The 10,600-nt window shown below is 45.1% G+C and overlaps 1 long non-coding RNA gene across 1 annotated transcript; it reads right to left on the bottom strand.

The window, feature by feature from the left end:
• Nucleotides 1-3,413: 3,413 nt before the first annotated feature.
• Nucleotides 3,414-8,721, bottom strand: LOC138580860 (uncharacterized). Its single transcript, XR_011304359.1, has 2 exons — nucleotides 8,635-8,721; nucleotides 3,414-3,833 (listed from the first exon to the last, which is right to left on the bottom strand). It is a non-coding gene; the product is annotated as an uncharacterized lncRNA (long non-coding RNA).
• Nucleotides 8,722-10,600: the final 1,879 nt, after the last annotated feature.

The following is a 10,600-nucleotide window of genomic DNA, read 5'->3' on the forward strand; positions in this document are numbered from 1 at the left end:
AAGAGGATGCACAAAGGAGTGCTTCAGAGGGGAGGGGAAGGATCCAGAGGCAAAGGAGTGGTTGCAAATATCAGCAAGGGCCGGAGCGAGGGTGTCAATGTGGTCCTTGATGGTTTTAGAGGAACAGGGAGGAACCTGTTTTGAAGAGGCTTTCATAGATCGGACTTGTCCAGCGACCCCATCAGGGGTGAAAAGAGGAAAGGACGAGAAGGATGGTGGGAGGGTGGCTAAAGGAGGGTCAGCAAGCACAGATGGAGAGGGAAGAGGAGGGGTGTGGGTGGAGAGGGTGGACAGGATGTCCTGGCTTTTTGAAATGAAGTGAGAGGCAAGGGCATTGAAAAGAGCCTGGGAAGCAACAGGAGGGGTAGAGACTGCAGCAGGATTGGCCAGCTCCTTGCAGATTTTAAAGAGTTTGGCCGAGTTGTTAGATGCCACAGAGACACAAGCTTGAATAAGGACTCTCTTCTTGGTGAGGACAGAGTCGGTATTGCCTTTCAGGCAGGCGACAGGCCAGTTGGTCAGAGGATGAACAGGAAGTCCTCCATTTCCTCTCAGCTGCCCTACACGTACGTTTAAGTATAGCTAGGTCAGAGTCATACCAGGAATTGCACTTGGCTTTGGACTTCAAACAGATCCTCATGACAGGGGCAAGAGCATCAAGCGTATCAGAAATTGAAGAGTAGAGCAGAGACAGGGCTGTGTCAGGATGTGAGACAGCCAAAGGTGGAGGGGGGGAGAGAAAGTGGCGGCAAAAGCCTCAACTGACACACGCTTCATGGGCCGGATGTCCAAGAAGGTAGGTGGCAGTGTTGCGGTAGGCTTGGCTTGCGGGGAAGAGAGGGAGAGATGAGATGAGAGGAGAGAGTGATCGCTCCAGGAGACAGGAGTGGTCAGAGGGATGGAGAAGGGGAGGTCAGAGGAGATCAAGACATCGAGTGTGTGCCTTGCAGAGTGAGTCGGGCCAGAGGGGAGGATGGGCAGGGAGAGGGAGTCGCAGAGGTCACGGAAGAGTACAGAGGAGGAGAAAGCAGTGTCTAAATGTATATTTAGGTCACCGAGGAGGAGGAGTTGAGTGGTAGAGGCCAGGAGGGAGGAGGAGAGGTCTGCCCACTCAGAGAGACACATGTTTAAGTGGGTCTTTAAAGACAACCATCATTTACATTTTGCTCCGATTGCATAGGTGTTTATTGTGCGACTGGCAAAATAATAAAGTTGCCAAAACAGCACATCATAATCAAACTGTGTATGAGACAATAAGTGCCGCGGCTCAGAAATAAGTGCCAGGGCTGAGCCCTGGGAAACACACCCACAAATTAAGCACTGGTTCCTACTTGGCTCAAGCATCCAGGATGGGAAGGGCACATGCCATAGGAACGACTCTTAGAGTCGGGGCAGAAACCTAGAGTATGGGAGTGGGGTTGACTGCTGGCCGGAACCGAGTTCCGCATGGCATCGATTTATACACCATTCTGCCATTTGCCGCTCCAAGGGAGCACTCGCACCCGCATGTTGTTGAACACATGCAGACTAAAATAGTGCCTTTCGGAAGATCAGCTGGTTGAGTGTCCTAGGTTGAGATCTAATAATGGGGCCTCTGTGTTTGCAGCTGCAAAAACCCTGGTGTTTGTTTTTCTCCCCTCACCACTGTTCCAGTAAGGAGCGTCAGGGACATGGCATACTGCATTCTCCTCTTGCAGCTCCGGGCAGTGCTGCCATTCCACACATTGTGGTCCCGTAGACCTTGAACAGTGCAAATCTGTCATCATGCTGGGTGATCATGCTTGGCCGCTAGGTTGAGGTCCAATCATGGGGTCTCAAGGATTGTGCCTGGAAAACCCTTATGTTCTGTGTTTTTCCTCCCTTAACGGTTACCGGTGTGATGTGCAGGCAGACAGGGACTTGGCTCTCTGGTGGAGTTTGAGCCCGGTGCTGTATTCATCCCTATAGCAGATCCCCCTTTTGATCTTCAAGCAGTGCTGCCAGTCCATGCATCAGGGGATCTCACACTCTGGGGTTGGGAACCCCAGGTGTTTCTTTCAGTTTCTGATTTTGTATGGAGAGCCTGGTTACATAGAGAAATAATGCAAACATCTTTAAGCAAATAATATGTGCTTTTGACCAATGGGTTATTTTGAACTTTTATAGTAACTATAGTTATTTTTTTGTCTGAAATTCTGCTTCCGAGGACAGTCAAAATGTTAACGTTTAAAAGCTTATGATGCAAATAGTTTTAATTGTGTGATACACTCATCGTTTATCATTGCTTGATTTATGATTCATTCTTGTAATATCAGCTGCATATATGTATATGTCTTCGATCTAAAGTGCTTTTATGAAGTCAAATCCGAAATAAAGCTAATAATTGAATGAATGAATGAATGTGGCATTTATCAAGCAATCAGAGCAGGGGCTAAAATCCCTGGGGCCTTTCTCCCAGAGGTCTACTTCAGTGTCTCCCGAATGCCTCTACCTCCTTTCACACAGGACAAACAGCCACAGGCCAACATGAAATGCCCCTGCTCGCCCCCGCTCTTGTTGTGGCTGCTCCATAACTTGGATTTGTGAATGATGCTTTCACTGGGTTCTGCACAACAACATGAGGAGTAGGAAAAGAAGAACTTGGTTGACAAGTAGGATGCTTGTGTCCTTGGGAGTCAAATCCCTATCCTTTAACACTGGCAGTTGTCATTTTAGGAGCTGGTTCTGCAATTGTATGTCAAGACCTGGAGGAACAGTACACATCACAAGTGCAAATCAATAAAAATACAATCTCCATACGTTTGTAGTTCTTAATGTTATTGGTCCTTCCAAACATGTAACCTTTTTAACCCAATAGTCTCTGTCCACCCCTATAAATCCTGTCCACCATCCTAACAACTCAGACAGCCAGTTAAGTACATTTCAGTTTATTACATGTGGGAAATGTGACAAGTGATTTATTGTGTAATTTAGCAGCGAGCGCTTGCGTAGATAGACCGCAACGCAAAGGTTAGGAGTGGCAAAGGTTAGGAGTGGGGGAGCATATCCACAGGATTAGGAGAAGTATCCTGTAATTGTTTTTCTCACAGAAGCGGTTCACTTCGGAGCGGAACGGTTCCGGCTATCGCAATGTACATTAATCCCTGGCAGGGGGCACTGCGATCATGGAAGTGATCAGAGCACGACAGGACTACATATAGTTCTGGTGCTCGTGATCACTCTTCCGTGACCGTTAGAGGAGCAAAAAAAAAAACCATGGGAAGTGCGGCAAGTTAGATGTTAAGATCAAAGTAAATCACAGCGTGGAAGAACAACTGACAATTAAAATTCACTCGACTGAGTGCATTCACGGCACCTGGTGGTCAATAAGAATGACTAATCCCCCACACTAACGTGAGATGGGGGTTTAGATTCTATTAAAGACAAGGAGGCGATTATTATGCATTACAATCTTTACTCTGAAACCACAGCAGCAAAGAAAAAACTTTTACAAACAAAAAAGTTTCAACAACAGAACTAGATAAAGTTCAATGTCAATGCATGGGGAACTCCCCAAACCATCATGGAGGATAGGTCATACCCTGCAGGGGACCAATGAGCAGGGACCCTCCTTTATATATGTCCATTACTCTAACGCCAACCCCTCTTTCTGCAGCTGACTTGCACCAGACGCCCAATGGAACGGTTGAACTGCGTAGCGCAGAGAAAAAGGATCCAGCGAAACCGGAGATCTCAACCTTTCCGCAGCCTGAAGCAATGAAGAAGTTCTTCTGGATAGGACTTCTCACCCGAAATCACGCACTCCAGAACTTGTAACTACGATCCACACTCCTGAGCAGAACCTCAACTCGTACCTGTAAGAACAACAAGCAAGAAGGGTGGGTGGTTGGGAAGAACAACAAACCAAAGAATGTTCTCACTTGAACCACCTGTGTACATGCGTATCACAATTGTCATATCATATCATATCATATCCAGGGTGGGTGGGAGGGATAATAATCGCCTCCTTGTCTTTAATAGAATCTAAACCCCCATCTCACGTTAGTGTGGGGGATTAGTCATTCTATGACAAGACAGGAGGCTCATATTATGCAAGTTCAAAGCCCTTGCATCTCATTAGTAAGTACAAAATGATCCAATATAATAGATAATATAATAAAATTAAAGGAAAGGTAACATTTTTTAAATGCTTTCATTAAATCAATCTGTTGACCAATCAGAGAATTGCCCAAGACTAGGTTGCCCGAAAAGCTGTCTTATGAGGCAAAGTCAAATCCACTGCAAGAAAAACATGAATGTGCCAAATCCAGCGTTCCTTACAGGCCACCAAAACCAACTGGTTAAAAGAGGGGAAAACATTGAACAAAGTTTTCCTATACTAATAGGTTAGGACAAAACCATCTGAAATAAACACCTATGTTGTTCAATCAAATATTCAAAACACTTAAATTCGTACCATTTTTGGGGACCTAGAAAGCAAACCAATGAAAACAAACACCTAGCTCTCCTGGAGATAAAGAAAAGTACCCCATAGGGGTGAAAGTCTTATAGGTTCCATCCCATGCATTAAAGGAAGATATCGCATTAGAAACAGGGCATGTCACAGAACTACACTGGGGAACCAAGAGGGAAAGACAAATCTTCAAAAGGGTAAAATGGGAGTAAAAAATCATTTTTATAAATTTTGTAATAGGACAATCCATCCTGAGCGGAGCTGAAAAGCAATAGAATTAATCTACAATTGTCTTCAGACATATGTGTATACTAAGGAGGGAAGTCTTCTGGAGGCAGAAGCAGAATGGAAGAGAGGGCCCCACCTGAGAAGCTAAACCCGTCAAACCGCCAACACGGAGACCCTCAGACCTCCCGAACTCTTGAAGAAGGACTCTGCTACCATGACAAAAGGCAGATATTATAAACCTGATCCTTAAGAGGCCAAACTTGGCAAGAAGAAAAAATGTATCCGACATCCAATCACTACCATTATAGTGATATCTAAACTCCTTTGTAGGTATGCCCGGTGCTTGAACCTTGATCCCTCCTCCCTGGTGATAAATCCCCTAGCGGATCAAAAGTAACCGAAGGAGGACACCAAATTTCCAAAATCTTAGCAAGACTCTAAACTGCAAAGAACTGATCACTAAATGGTTAAACTGAAGGTGTACACCAGAAGAGGTCCAACCTATATTTCAGCCAATTTGCAGATCTTTGAAGCTCACAGCACCCTGAGCTGGCACCTTACTGCAAACAAACTCTTGTGAAAACCCCAAAGGTCCACCTGCCATGCAGGTGACTATGATAATCAAGTCATCAACCAAATATATATCCCAGCACTCTGGTAATCGTAGCGGCAGACACCGTCTGAAAGTTAATGTATAGACTCTGGAACGCATCGTGATAGAGGGTCATAACGTGGATGGGGGATAGTAACACTCCCAGACCCCTCTATCCCACCAAGGGATATTGAGCCTTCCCAAAAGAGGAGAAACCTCCCCCACTTATCCAAAGGAAAAACCTTGCAATCCAGAAAGAAAACTACCCTGAGGACCACATTAAAGCCCCGCTTTACACCGTTAAGAGAAATAAATACCCACTAGCGCCTCTAACCAATCCCCTGACTGGACAGACTCCAGTTAACTTATTGAAATACCAGAGATTAGCACAAAGGAAAGTAACAGACGGGAGGGAAATGCTCAGTGCGAGTCTGCACTGGTCACCCGCCAGAACTCCTGTAAAAAGGAAAAAACTGAAACCATTGGATACTCCCAGAGGTGTAATATTATGATGCAATCTCCCCCAAGGATGGCAGGAAAACTGAAACCATTGGATACTCCCAGAGGCGTAATATTATGATGCTATCTCCCCCAAGGATGGCAGGAAGGGGAATGAGGGGGAAAGAACTCTGGATAATTATCAATGCCCTGTAAATGCAAGGTTGAGAAGAAATCTGGGACCACTGTCCCCTCAAACCCTGAGGTCTGAGTCACTGTATTCATGTGAGGCTGACTGGCCACTAAGGGAATCAGGGGAAGGAAAAACTAAGCACATTGTCCATAGCAAAACAGTACTTATACAGTACTACGAACCCTCAGGTATATGAGTGGTGCTTAACACTACTACGAGCGTTGTGTGGTGTGAGGTGTTCACTTATCGATCTCAGCTGGATAAAAGACTGATGTAGACCTTTCCAAAATTAGGAACCTGTATCAGAACGGTCAGCACGGATATGAAAACAGCACTCTAAAGAGGTTAAGCAACGCTCATGAGGGTACAGAAGCCTGCGTGTACTCCTCGAGCAGAGGAGAAGTTGCAACACACTGTTAGACGGTTAGCTGAACCATAGGCCAAGCTTTGGGAGGAAAAACATGAGGCAGGCGCCAGCAAGTTATTATTTGGCAACTCGTCTAACTGATACCATCAAGTGTTTCCAAACACTCCATCCAAGTAAAACATGGTTGCTCAACTTGTCATGTAAAAAACTGAACGGTTACCCTCGAGCTGACCCTGTCTCCACCAGAAACCAAAAGAATAAGGAATGTCCAATGGGACAAAAGTAGGGGAGAACAAACGTCTCCACTAAAGAGAGCCTTAAGCCCTACAGACCTCAATAGAGGCATAACGCATCATCTTTATTCTTCCTCATGTTGAGAGAAAATACTGTAGCTTAATCAGCACTGGTATTGGGTGGAGCAATTGAGGTCGGGAATCAAAACCTAAGGAAAGGACTGAGTTGTCCTGAAACTAACTAAGGTAAAGGGTGACAGAATTTTTAACTAAAAGATGAATGATAACACCAGATAGATGGTTAGAGAGGAAGGTACAACCCCATATGGGTCTGTTTACAACCACTTCCACACTCTTTTCTTTAAAGCACTTAATAAATAAAGAATATATAATATATGAAATATATATAAAATATCCAAAGAAGAGGGGTTACGCCCTCACAGGGGACCGAATCCCCGGCCCTTATATAAGCTGATACTCACTGAGTTTTCTGGGCCACTGACAATTCTGAAAAAACGCAAATGTGTTCCAGTCAACACTTAAACATATTGTTTATCAAAGCGTACACTGAGCAAGTGCACCTCAACTGCTCACCCCAGCAGGGTGAGGCAACCAATAGTACACGAGGGAGCACCTCGCAGTAGGAACAAGGCGAAGCCTGAAACCGAGCAGGTTACTGCACGCCTACAAGACCAAACAATGGCGTCAGCCATATGCAGCACCTAAACAAAGCTGCCGACCTTAAGGAAGGAATACACTGAGCAAGTGCACCTCCAACTGCTCGCCCGAGCAGGGCGTGATAATCAGCAGTACACGAGGGGGTAACCTCGCATTAGAACTCAGGCAGAGCCTGAAACCGAGCAGGTTATGGTGCATGCCAGTTAAGGTAATTACCCAAGTTGCCCACTTTAAGGGAGGAAACACTGAGCAAGTGTACCTCAACTGCTCACCCTAGCAGGGTGTGGACACAGCCGTATACAAGGGGACCCCTCGCAGAAACCCCAGGCAACCTTGCCACCGAGCAGGTGACTGCACCTTTCCAGGGAAGATAACCCAAACAAAAGAAAACTGTCAAGTTGAAGGTAGGATACACTGAGCAAGTGCACCTCCAACTGCTCGCCCGAGCAGGGTGTGATAATCAGCAGTACACGAGGGGGTAACCTCGCAATAGAATCAGGCTGATCCTGAAACCGAACTTATGGCACCTACAGTGAAGGCAAAGCACATAACTTAAGAAATAAGTAAATGAATAAATAAACAAAGAAAATAAAATAAAACTGCAGACTGGCAGTGCATCGGGCTCTTGCGCTGGATGGTCAGACTTTGACCTAACAAACCCACAGTCTATCAGTAAACATTCTTTCTTTCCAGCACTAAAGGTAAGGAAATGTGTTGTGTCACCAGGGATACGAAATTACAAACATTTAACAAAACCACATTTTTACTATTAAAATGTTTGTGCTATAATCTTTCTGAAGAAGTCATGAACCAACCAAATGCCCATTAGGAAATCCCTGCTCAACTGAGCAAAAAAGGTGACAATCAAATACCTCCATTGTAAAATACAATTATTTAAAATATAACAATTAAAATATCTAGTCTTAAAATATACAAATAAACATGCGCTGGTCGGCCGCGAACCCGGGTCTTCCTGCATGGGAGACCTGCAGCTCTATATTTGAGCTAACTTGGCTCAGTACTGAAACAGAGGCTTTTGTTACAAACATAAGCCAAAGGGGCAGGCCGAACCCAAAGCCTGCAGCACCTGGAATCCCCAGGTGACCATAAATCTGTCAAGGGGCACGAATTCAAACAGGCGAAATGAAGAGGGAACAGTGTAAACAACACTGCTCTTGCGCACGCCGGGAGCGAGTTGATTAATGCACTAGAAACACCTGAGTTTACAAGCGCGAGAAATTTTTAAAGAAGAAATAAATTAGAGAGCTCCCTCGAACTCACAACCTCATGGACTGTAGTCCGAAATTCAACCATTGCACCACTGCTTCAGCTGAAACAAGAAGTATGAGCATAATACATATTTTCTTTTTGAAAGACACCAAAATGAAACCAACGGCCGCACACGGCTATCCAGATACATTGTATCAAATACACAAATTCCTTTATAATAAAAGGTAATTAACACATATTTACCATATAAATAATATATGTCATATTCAAACTAATAAAGCCTACTACTGACAAACAATGTAAGACACAACTGAAAGGGGTGACTTAGCTCTGTGGTGTCAGCAGCAAAGAAAGAGGGGTTGGCGTTAGAGTAATGGACATATATAAAGGAGGGTCCCTGCTCATTGGTCCCCTGCAGGGTATGACCTATCCTCCATGATGGTTTGGGGAGTTCCCCATGCATTGACATTGAACTTTATCTAGTTCTGTTGTTGAAACTTTTTTGTTTGTAAAAGTTTTTTCTTTGCTGCTGTGGTTTCAGAGTAAAGATTGTAATGCATAATATGAGCCTCCTGTCTTGTCATAGAATTGTGTTTTCTCTCACGAACGTCAAAATATCAACACAGACTTGGAAGCAGGGTCGGCGCCAGGCATGTGCTTGGGAGGGATAAAGCTCACCCCCTCCCCACGCCCCCACCCCCACTTAACGCAGCAGGCATCACTCTGCTGTTACGCCCAGCCCTGGGCTCAGTCCACTAGAACATGTCACATTTCTCAACTCGGAGAGCAGTGTATTTACTTAATACACTGCTCTCCGAGGTGAGAAAACAGGCATTGAAGTGAAGGTAGAGGCAGGCGACAAAAGCTTGCCATGGGGATATCAATAGACGCCCCTCTTACCCCCATGTTGCAGCTAAAGGCTTAACTGCTGGTTGAGCTTTTGCATAGCCCGTGCTTTCAATAATTACCATTAACTAAAAAAAAGTGTATTTGCGTGCATGCGGGTATTGCATTTATGCATGCATGTATGTGTGCATGCATGCGAGGGAGTGTGTACGTGTGTATGCTAGGAGGTGTCTGCAAGTGCACACCTATGAATGAACGCAGTCTGAATGGTGTAATCGGGTGTGGCTGCGCGTCTTAATGAGCAAAGTATAAATGTTATGGGTGCTCCTGTGAATGACAGATCAGCTGTGTGGGTGCGTGACTGGTGGGTGAATGTGTCTGAATGTGTCTATATCTGTGTGTGCATCTGTGTGTATGCATGCTGGGACCTGGGGAGGGGCATTGGAGCATGAACATTTTTTGACAAGAGCATTGCATGTTTAACTGCCGTTTTTGGGCAAAGGAAAGCCAACAATGGGGCTGGCCTGCCTGGGTCTTACTGTGGCATGGAATGTTGTACTTGCATTAAGTGCAAAGCCAACATGAGTGTTCTTACATGGGGAGGGCATATTTCCCTATTTTGACTGGGCTTCTTATTTTACCGGTGTTAAGGTCAAAGGCAACATTAATATTCTTACATGGGGGAATATAACATGATGAGTGCAAAGTAAGTGTTCTTATATGGTGGAATTTGTGAAATGATAATATGTTATTTATATAGCGCTTTCGCCTAAGCGCTGTACAGAGAACATAGTTACATAAAATGTATCACCTAACTGAAGTTTGCACTCATTTAATGAGCTTTATTTATTTATTTAATGCATTTATTGACAGCGCCCAAACCTGTAAGTATCACAGCGCTGGTATAACTTGGTGAGCAGGGAAAACACTGTACAGTACAGAGCAACAGAGACGTAACAAGGTACACAAGCAACATAATAGTACAAGGTCCGTAGAGGAGGGCAGAGATCAGGGAGGTCACTTTATAATATGATATGATATGATATGGCATTTGGAACGCACCTATACACAAGTGTTTCAAGGCGCGACGAGGCAGGGAGGGGGGAACAAGGGGAAGACAGACAACGATCCTACTAGGCTAGGTGTCATTCAGATCGCGCAAGTGCAGGGGTAGGGGGAAGGGAAGAAGTGCAGGGGGAAGGGGAGGGGGGAAGTGCAGTACAAAGTAAGTAGAGTAAAAATAAATAAATAGGGCCAGCTGGTGGCAAGTGCAAGGTAAGTGCAGACAAGTGCTGGGAATGGGGGGCTGTAGGGATACAGAGACAGTTCCGCAGTGCAGGGGTTGCCAGGGAGGCAGTGCAAG

The sequence above is a fragment of the Ambystoma mexicanum genome, chromosome 3p (genome assembly GCF_040938575.1).
Source record: "Ambystoma mexicanum isolate Mex_15411 chromosome 3p, UKY_AmexF1_1, whole genome shotgun sequence".
Classification (NCBI taxonomy): domain Eukaryota; kingdom Metazoa; phylum Chordata; class Amphibia; order Caudata; family Ambystomatidae; genus Ambystoma; species Ambystoma mexicanum.